At 40.1% G+C, this 9318-nt stretch overlaps 1 non-coding gene across 1 annotated transcript; it reads left to right on the top strand.

The window, feature by feature from the left end:
- The first annotated feature begins 7746 nt into the window (after nucleotides 1-7746).
- Nucleotides 7747-7818, top strand: Trnaw-cca. The gene has a single exon. It is a non-coding gene; the product is annotated as a tRNA-Trp (tRNA).
- Nucleotides 7819-9318: the final 1500 nt, after the last annotated feature.

A 9318-nucleotide genomic window follows, 5' to 3' on the forward strand; every position in this document is an offset into this window, starting at 1 on the left:
GAGTAAGCTGTTATAATTTCATGTACCATAATGTGGAATAAATATATATTATTATTATTTATATTTACTTTGAATTCGAAATGAGATCCATGAATGCACAAAATAATGGAACACTGGGGACGGAGGAGGGGAGCTTTGGAGATAAGGGGGTCTTCAGCCTCCCCGAAATTGTCTCCCGCTGTAATCCCCGGATTGGAACCCGGCACCCTTTCCGATGAGTGGAGGACCGCTTGAATTACGAGACCAGGCCACAACGCACTCCCCCATATAATCTTCCGACGAAAATAACGAACCCCATTTGACAGGGCCTTGCTCTTGCAAATGGAGCGTTACGTACCACCACCTACTGCAAGCTCAACTCGCAGACAAGTGTCTTTGGTTGAGCTCTAATGTGGCGGGGGCTGTGTCTGCCCCGGAGTGCAGTCGCTGATGCATGGAGGGAACGAGACGTCAGGGAAGGGGTTGCTGCAGGGTTAGGCACGCAGTCCGCCGCACGACTTAAGGATTAATCCGTGGGTGGAAGGAGGAGAAAAAAAGGTTTATTTCAAAAAGGCCGCTTTAAGTGCATCTTCAGCAATTGAGAATAGATATCTTTCAGAGCGCCGCGACGCGGAGAACATCATATTAAAACAACACTATCCATGGTGGAGAAAAATTATGTCATGAAATTGTTTATGTCACTTATTATAATTAATCGTAGCGGGTGTAACTTGGTGGAAATCCATAACCGCAGGAATAGAAGGATGAACAACTTTGCTATTTCCACATAGTAATTTATTAACACCGACCATGGTTTCGTTACAGAGTAACATCCATAATATTACTATGTAACGAAACCATGGTCGGTGTTAATAAATTACTATGTGGAAAAAGCAAAGTTGTTCATCCTTCTATTCCTGTTTATGTCACGTTTATGTTCGATATCATACCACAAATTCTCAGCACAGGGCCAATTTGGTCCTGTAATTTCTTTTCTCTTCAAAGGTCCTCCCGGGAAACATTTTATTTATGCATTTTATTTTCTTTGGGGTATTGAAGAGCAAACGAACTCCCATATTTTTTTAATAACGTCATTGCGCCGTATCTTGAAGTTCCCTCGCCAGATGGGAATTGGTTTTCCGTCAAATTTCGCGAATGTTAAAATGATCCCTGCCTTGTCGTTATTCCGCGACGGACATTTTCGAAAGCACTGCATAAAACAAGCAACTTTGAACGCTGTCACGAGCACGGGTGCAAAGTTATGTACTACAAGGATGAAATTCGCCATGAAAAAGTCATCTGGCTTAAGCAGTTTCCCGACTCAGGCAAATGATTTTTTTCTCTTATTATAGTATTTTATATCTTATTATTATAATATCCAATCTTATCTTATCCTATCCTTATATTGCCTTGTCATTATCTTACCTCATTCTTATCTTATCCTTTTCTCCTATTATTCTTATCTCATTCTTACACCATCCTTATCTCATTGTTATATAATTCTTATTTCATTCTTATATAATTATTATTTCATTCTTACATCAATCTTATCTTATTATTTTCTCCATCTTATCACGGATAAGACAAATGATTTTTTCATGGAGGATTTCATCTTTGTTTTATATACCTTTGCACCCGTGCGCGTAACTGCGTACAAAGGTACTTGTTGCGTGCATTGCTTAGGAAAACGCCCGTAGCAGACTAGCGACAAAGTAGGGTATATTTCTTTGACAGCGGCTTAATAAGCACGACATCCGTCTTTTGCGCATGGTAACAAACCCTTCGTTTGAGTTGGAAGTCCCTTAACTCTTGCTCTACTATCATCATTATATTTGTCATCTATCTCGCGTTCTCAATTTGGGATTTGATCTCAACCTGTCCCTTTCCCTCCCGTGTTATTACTCTCGGTTTAATCTATCTGTTCCAATTCCCCCTTCTCTTTCATTGTATCTCAATATGTCTTTTTTCACCTTTTTCTCTTTCTTTTGTCGACATCCTCCTAATCATTCATTGCCGTTGCATCAGCTTCCGAAATAGGTACCCTTTCCTTCTAGGACTGCGGTTCCTCATAATTGCAGTATTACAATCAATGTTCACTCTTTCCCTCCGTTATATACCTCGAGGCCGTTTTACACTGGGCAAATTTTAGAACAACACTAATTTCCAGTGACGCCATGGCAAAATTAGCAGCGCCGGAACGCACTTTCCTCAACTTTTTTTTGGACGTGAAATATTACTCTGTGTGTTTTTTTAAACAAGTTATTACTTACATGTTATTACAAATTTTTTTGTCTTGGTTACGAATGTGTATACTAGATATTTTGAGGTAAAAAAATTGATAAAAGTGTTATTCGACAATTATGTAAAATGGCCTTTTGAAGGGATGCAGCAGTATGGATATCAGGAAGGAAATTTCTTTGGCAAAGGAGACGTTCATGAAAAGGAAGGAGTTAATGACAGGATTGTGATGTAAGAGCTTAAAGAGAGGGATAGTGAAGAATCTGATCTGGAGTGTAGCGCTTTACGGTGCGAAAACATGGACACTAAATTGAAAATTTTATCATGGACACAAAAATGGACATGGAAGGAGGACGAGAGAAGACTAGAGGCGTTCGAGATGTGGGTGTGGAGAAGAATGGAGAGGATGAAGTGGACGGAGAGGAGGAGAAATTACGAAGTGTTAGACTTGTTGGGTGTGGAGAGGCATCTTCTAGATGAGTTACGGAGGAGGCATAAGGTACGGATGGAGCGTGTACTCAGCGGGGTGGAAAACAGTGTTAGGGGGTAGAATGTTGGGTAAACGAGGTAGAGGAAGGAAAATAATGGTTTTTCGTAGATAGAATGTAAGGGAGTAGGCCTTATTGTGAATTGAAGAGGAAAGTGCTTGATGGAAGGGAAGACTGCTAAAACTCTTAATGGAAACGTACCCTAATCGGTAGAATACGTAAATAATATTTCTCAAAAAACTGCTTAATGCTTCGCTAAAACTTTCGCGGGTACTCGTCATGTTAAATAAAAACTTTTGGGCTATGTCGCCGGGTCAATTTTTTGGGTGGCCTCAACGTTCCCCGACCGATGCTGGTCACTTTCTCAAGGGATTCTCTCTCAAGGGAAGGAATAGAGAATCCATTGAGAAAGCGACCAGGAAACGTTGGGTTTATCCAAAAATTGACGCGGCGTTATAGCGCAAAAGTTTTTATTTAACATAACTGCTTAATGCATTATGACGTGACCTATGCATCTGGTCCTTCGTTAACGCATGGTCCCCAAAACTTCCCTTTCTTCTAATTTTTTACCTTGCCCTTCCTCGTTTAGTCACTAGTATGATAATGATTCAAGGAAATTGATTCCCAGAGAGAAGGTTATCTACGAGGCAACGTGCAAGCCACCACAATATTTCACACCAAGCCTGCAGCGCTGATCCTAGCTACAATCAGAAATGCGCTCGTTCGCCGGACACAAGAGAACCACGTTTCCATTCTTCCGGTGCTACCGCGTCGGTTGTTGGTTTAAGACCAGCAGTTTCGCTGGCACTGCTGCCAGCGTCTTCAGGTCGAAGATTGTCGTCCTCCAAGATTGTCGTCCTCCTTATGTACGGGCTCATTCCCGCCAAATGTGGCTGCTGATCTGTCGCTCTGTCATTGAGCCCGTATACACGACGAGAATCGTGTACTGGCATCTTCGACCTGAAGGCTCTGGCAGCAGTGCCCAAGGGCGTACCCAGGATCATAACCAGGGAGGGGGGGCAAGTCATGGTCTAGGGGAGGGGTAAGCCAAGGTGTGATATTTTAGCGTGGAAAAGGTGAATGAAACCAACATTCTAAGAAAATTATAACATCGCTTTATTAGTTTATGAGATTATTTCCTTAAAAAAATAGTTTCATTTTAGTTACATATTTTATACTAATGGATATTATTTTTCGAGGGTTTAAAGAAAATTTGTTGAATACTTTCGTTTCAATTTAATACTGAATTTGCGTAAAGACTTTTGCGATTCTTGCTTCCTGGGGGGGGGGGAGGGGGCAGCCGCCCCCTCCTTCCCCTCGCTGGGTACATCCATGGCACTGCCAGCGAAACTGTTGTCTTAAACCAATAACCGACGCGGTAGCACCGGAAGAACGTAGAAATTGGAACCTCGACATCGCGGAAGCCTACGCAGTCACACAGGAAAATCACTCAGGACAACTACACGTCCTCAGACCAGATGCTGGAAGAGTGTTGAGGACACGAATATGCTACCATGCGAATATAACTAATAATTAGTAATTTAAAAACGAAAAGTTAGCTCAATGATTTATGTATGAGTTATAACGTACCAAAACATTTCGCAGATAGTTAGTATTTACAAATATAATCAGTTATCAACTACACGGGCAGAGTGTATTCTTAAATCTTAACGATATCTTAAATCAATCGGTTCTGCAGCTTATCCCCCTAATCTTATATATATGTGATCGTTTTTACCATTTTAATTAGGCTCTCTTAAAGTATTGGGATGAAACAAGGGCGTACCCAGGATCATAACTAGGGGGGGTCAAGCCATGGTCTAGGGGGGGGCAAGCCATGGTTTAGAGGGGGGCAAGCCAAGTTGTGACATTTTAGCATGGAAAAGGTAAATGAAACCAGCATTTTAAGAAAATTATTACATCGCTTTATTAGTTTATGAGATTATTTCCTTAAAAAAATAGTTTTATTTTAGTTACATATCTTATACTAATACATATCATTTTTCATGGGTTTAAAGAAAATTTGTTGAATACTTTTGTCTCAATTCAGAACTGATTTTACTTAAGGACTTCTACGATTTTTGCTTCTAGGGGGGAGGCAGCTGCCCTCCCCCTTCCCCCCCACTGCCCCTCGCTGGGTACGCCAATGGGATGAAAGGTAGTTGCACTAATCCACAATAATTTAATGCGTAATATGAGCACTATCGTGGAAATGTGCAACTATCTTTTCATTCCAATATGCCGAACTTCAACTATATCACGTCTGAATCGGTTGAACTTCTCTCAAAATACCTTCAACACCAGGCGCAAAGTACTCTATTTGACTTTTCCGCCAAAGATTTAATCTAAACTATTTCCCAAAAGTTATTATTCGGTCCATCCGACGGAGCAGGTTTATCTGCCCCTCTTATTATGTCGGAATCACGTGGGTCACCACGCCGGTCACAGCTGAAGGGTTGTTCTTCCAACGCTTCTCCACGCGCCCTTTACGCCGCCGAGGGCACACTAACTCCTGTTTGACGCAAAAAAAGCGAGGACAGAGGCGCAAAGCAATCGTGCTGCCTTACAACCCTCCTCAGCAATGTGGCACAAACGACCCCTATACTGCGGCCCTCCACCTTCAGCTGTTCACGTCAATAGCGACAGCACCACCTCCTCTCCGACTCCTGTCGTTTTTTTCGTCATCCTTCTTATAAGATTCCACTGCCGACTGCACCCCTTCCCTTCCTTAAGATCACCCCTCGATAGTCGCGCTTCACTTGTAAACCGCACCAACTTAGAGACGCGATGGATATTCGAGGCACCACCTCGTAGCTGATCTTGAAAATGACGTTTTACACACACACTAGTAGGTTGATTACAGAGACCAATTAGGCATTTCGTTCTATCTACAAATCCTATTCTCTTCCTTCCTCTAGCTTGTCTACCCAACATTGTTCGCTCCAAAACTCTTTTCAACATCCCCTTCCTGGTCAACACTCGCTCCATCCATACTGTCTGTCTCCTCCTTATCTCATATAGAAGGTGCCTCTCTTTACCCTCCATCTACCCTATAATTTGGGAAATAAGTACACTTATTGCTGTACATTACACTACCTACTATAGTAGTATATACTTTGTCATTCCTCCTCCTCTCCGTCCATAACATATACAGAGCCAATTAACATTAAGCATAGTTGGGATTAAAGACTTAACAACTAAAGATAAAAAATAATCGTTAAAATATAGGAAATAAAGAAATAGAACTTTGTAAGGTTCACTATTATTTTAATAAGGACACGACCCAGGTTTCGTAACGTGGTTACATCTTCAGGTAAAGGTCCTGAAACCCGGGTCGTGTCCATAGTAAATAATGGTGAACCTTACAAAGTTCTATTTCTTTATTTCCAATATGGAGAGGTTTCACAAAGTAAAGCCTGAAGTTATCAGTTATATGTTAAAAATGTAATTGACTACTTAATGTAATCGCTGCATGTTACAATATTAGAAAGTCTAACAATGTCCCGAGCGCTACTGCAGAATAATTGATCCCTAAACCAACCCCTCGATCTCCGCGCTTCACTTGTTTCAAACGCCAACCCCACACCCCCGCAATAGTCACCTCCTCCTCCCGGAATCACTTTTTCGGAGTGTTTACATCCCCTTCCTCTCCCTTAGAAAACCACTTCGGTAGCATTTTTTCTCTTCGCTTTCCATTTTCCATGCACTAAAGAAGTCACCCTTTGGAGCGGTATTTCATACATAACATTTTGATTTTACCAACCCCCTAAAATATTCCGCCTCGTCTTCCTTCGACTCACGATCTACGAAATCAATAACCTTATTATTAATATTCACTTTTTTCATCGAAACCTTATTTGACGCATTCATATGCATGACAATCAATGGGACATTAATGAACATACTATATGGGTTATAAAAATTCCCCAACAAGTAAGTGCAACATAAACGCTACCGTTGAAAATAAAGCTTCGCCTCTCGCGGTATACTATTCTTAGATCTCGTTGCAACGTCGGAAACAAGGAAATTTTACCCAACCACGCGACTGATGTCAACGGTGGGCTTATTGAATCTAGTTAATCGACTTACCAAAACTCGCACGAGATAATACCAATGTTAAAATATCCGATTTTTTTGCCACCAAAATCTTAGCTTGCTATCTTATATCGCTTATCTTTTGTTTGCGCTTTAAGCCTGTGTACGTAAATTTTTTAAAATACCAATTTTTCATGCATTTGGAGCCTAAAATTTCATTTTTATTTTTTAACAGATGAAATTGAATAATGTTAGACATTTAAGCATACAAAAACTATTAAACTAATAAAACTTATTTTTTTATAAAATTTGATGGGAGGGGCCATAACCACTGTCACCCCCCCTGAATCCGGTAGCTGGGTAACTGGTAGCTGGGTAATATAGTAATAAGTGTACTTTTTACTTTCAACCCATATTGACAGTGCAATTTTTCATGTTTTATTTGAATTTTATATTTAACTTGTTTTCCCGTAAGCGTCGAAGCCATGTACTTATCTCGGATTAGAACACATTACACTTTGGTACTAGAATTTAGATATTCAAGGGTATAGACGTAAAATAACACATAGAACAAAACGGGTGGTCAAAAATTATTTAAAACCATATATGGGGCCACCTTATTTGTAGCTATACTTTTCTGACCCATAGTAACTGATCGCAATGGGACAATTAAATGCATGTTTTTTTCTCTATTAGTATTTGCTCTTTCGTTAACAACCATTACTTCCTGAAATTCGTATTTTAATGATAGCCTTATGTGCATCGCCTTTTTTGATTACAAGCTCGATACCTCCACTGCACAAACGCTCAACAAATCGCCCACCGAATCAAATAGGCATCATCAAATAGAGCTAGTTGTACTAGATGAGCGGATTTGATTCGGTGAGCGATTGTTGAGTGTTTGTGCAGCGGAGGAATTGAACTGGTCACAAAGTTTAGGTGCCTATGAAATGATATTAATATGAAATATGAATATGATTTCATAGGCACCTACGAAATATAAATAGACTCCGTGGCGCAACGGTAGCGCGTCTGACTCCAGATCAGAAGGTTGCGTGTTCAAATCACGTCGGGGTCAGAGGTTCATTTTTTTCGGCTGAGATGGCGACGGGGTAATATTCTCACTGACTAAGCCAGTGCTTGCATGTTCGAATCTCACCTGGGTGGGTACTTTTTTTGCTTTGGTTTTTTTTGCGATTGCCCGCTTTGTCATTTGTAAGAGCACACTGTGGAGTGTTACATTAGCATAATTAATTCAGAAGATATTATGATTATGAGGGTACGGAATGCCCTGAGAAGTAAACGCAACTTATTCTATCACTTAATGAGCAATTAGGACAACATTTGAAGAAAAACTGAAGGAAAGAACGGAAAAGGAAGACCTCGGATAAAAAATAATTGGGGGAATGAATGCAGAAGGATTATTTAAGAGCAATATAATTATACATTAAGGTGCGTTTACACTGTCTAGCATGTTATATAAAACAAATTACATACAACATGTTACACAGTGTAAACGCATCTTTAGAGGAATGGAGTGGATAGCAAGGCCAAACTCATTTCAGAATGATTGGTTATGGATGATGATAGAAGTATACTTGTGATATACTCAGTTATTGTATGGAACTAAGAATACTCAATGGGATTTCACACCACCCGCGTACACTTGCACGTGTCATAGATTCTCTGTTCAATAACTATAAAATACACATGTAGCGTATCGCAGGTTGCTTGTCTTAGAAGAATAAACCTGTACTATCTCCTTTTATTTCCATTCTCGACGTATTCGAGTTTCTCCATGATGGCAAAACATTTTTCGCAACAAGAAACGCAAAAAGTAGTGGTTTTGAACAGTGCAATCGCGAGCAAACCTAATCTGATTTCGTCGTGCTCAGCGGAGTGCAGGATGTGTGGTTTCACGGTTTTCCGCCGCCGAGAGTAATTAGTTTCCCTCCGTTGAGCGATAAGTCTTCTATTTTTGAGAATATTAAATTACGTCCAATCCGGTGTTTGCTCAAGGTTCGGAAGAGCTCAAGCGCCTCACGGAGGAAACTGATGAGCACATAACTGTAGCCAAAGATTGCGTGTTTATCAAAGTATGCGCCAAGTCATCGCGTGACAAAGTGAAACTGTGAAGGAAATGAAAATTCACTTTCGTCCGTTCCACACTGATATTTATTCCCGACCACGATTTCGGCAATAGCAAGCCATAGAATCACTGGTTGAGCTAAACTTCCCCTAAGAGCACAGAACTGATAATATTTACATAATATTCAGGAATTATGCACATATTTTACCATAATTTGGTGTAATAGACTCATGCAATGTCCATGATAGGTAAGTGAAATGGTTTACTGTTCCCATAAACTTCGTATACTATACCAAATTTATGAGAAGAGCGCGATTTTTATTTCTTTGTATGAATTACTGTTCTTTTATTTCTCTCTATTGTTTCTTTATTGTAACTTTACGATTTTGATTGCACTAAAAATATTCCTCTTTCCTTGTGATGAAATAGATGAAATAATAAAAGATGAAGGGATTCGTCTAATATGCACCTAATAAGGGAATATTACGT

Source organism: Ischnura elegans, chromosome 10 (genome assembly GCF_921293095.1).
Source record: "Ischnura elegans chromosome 10, ioIscEleg1.1, whole genome shotgun sequence".
In the NCBI taxonomy this organism is placed as follows: Eukaryota; Metazoa; Arthropoda; class Insecta; order Odonata; family Coenagrionidae; genus Ischnura; species Ischnura elegans.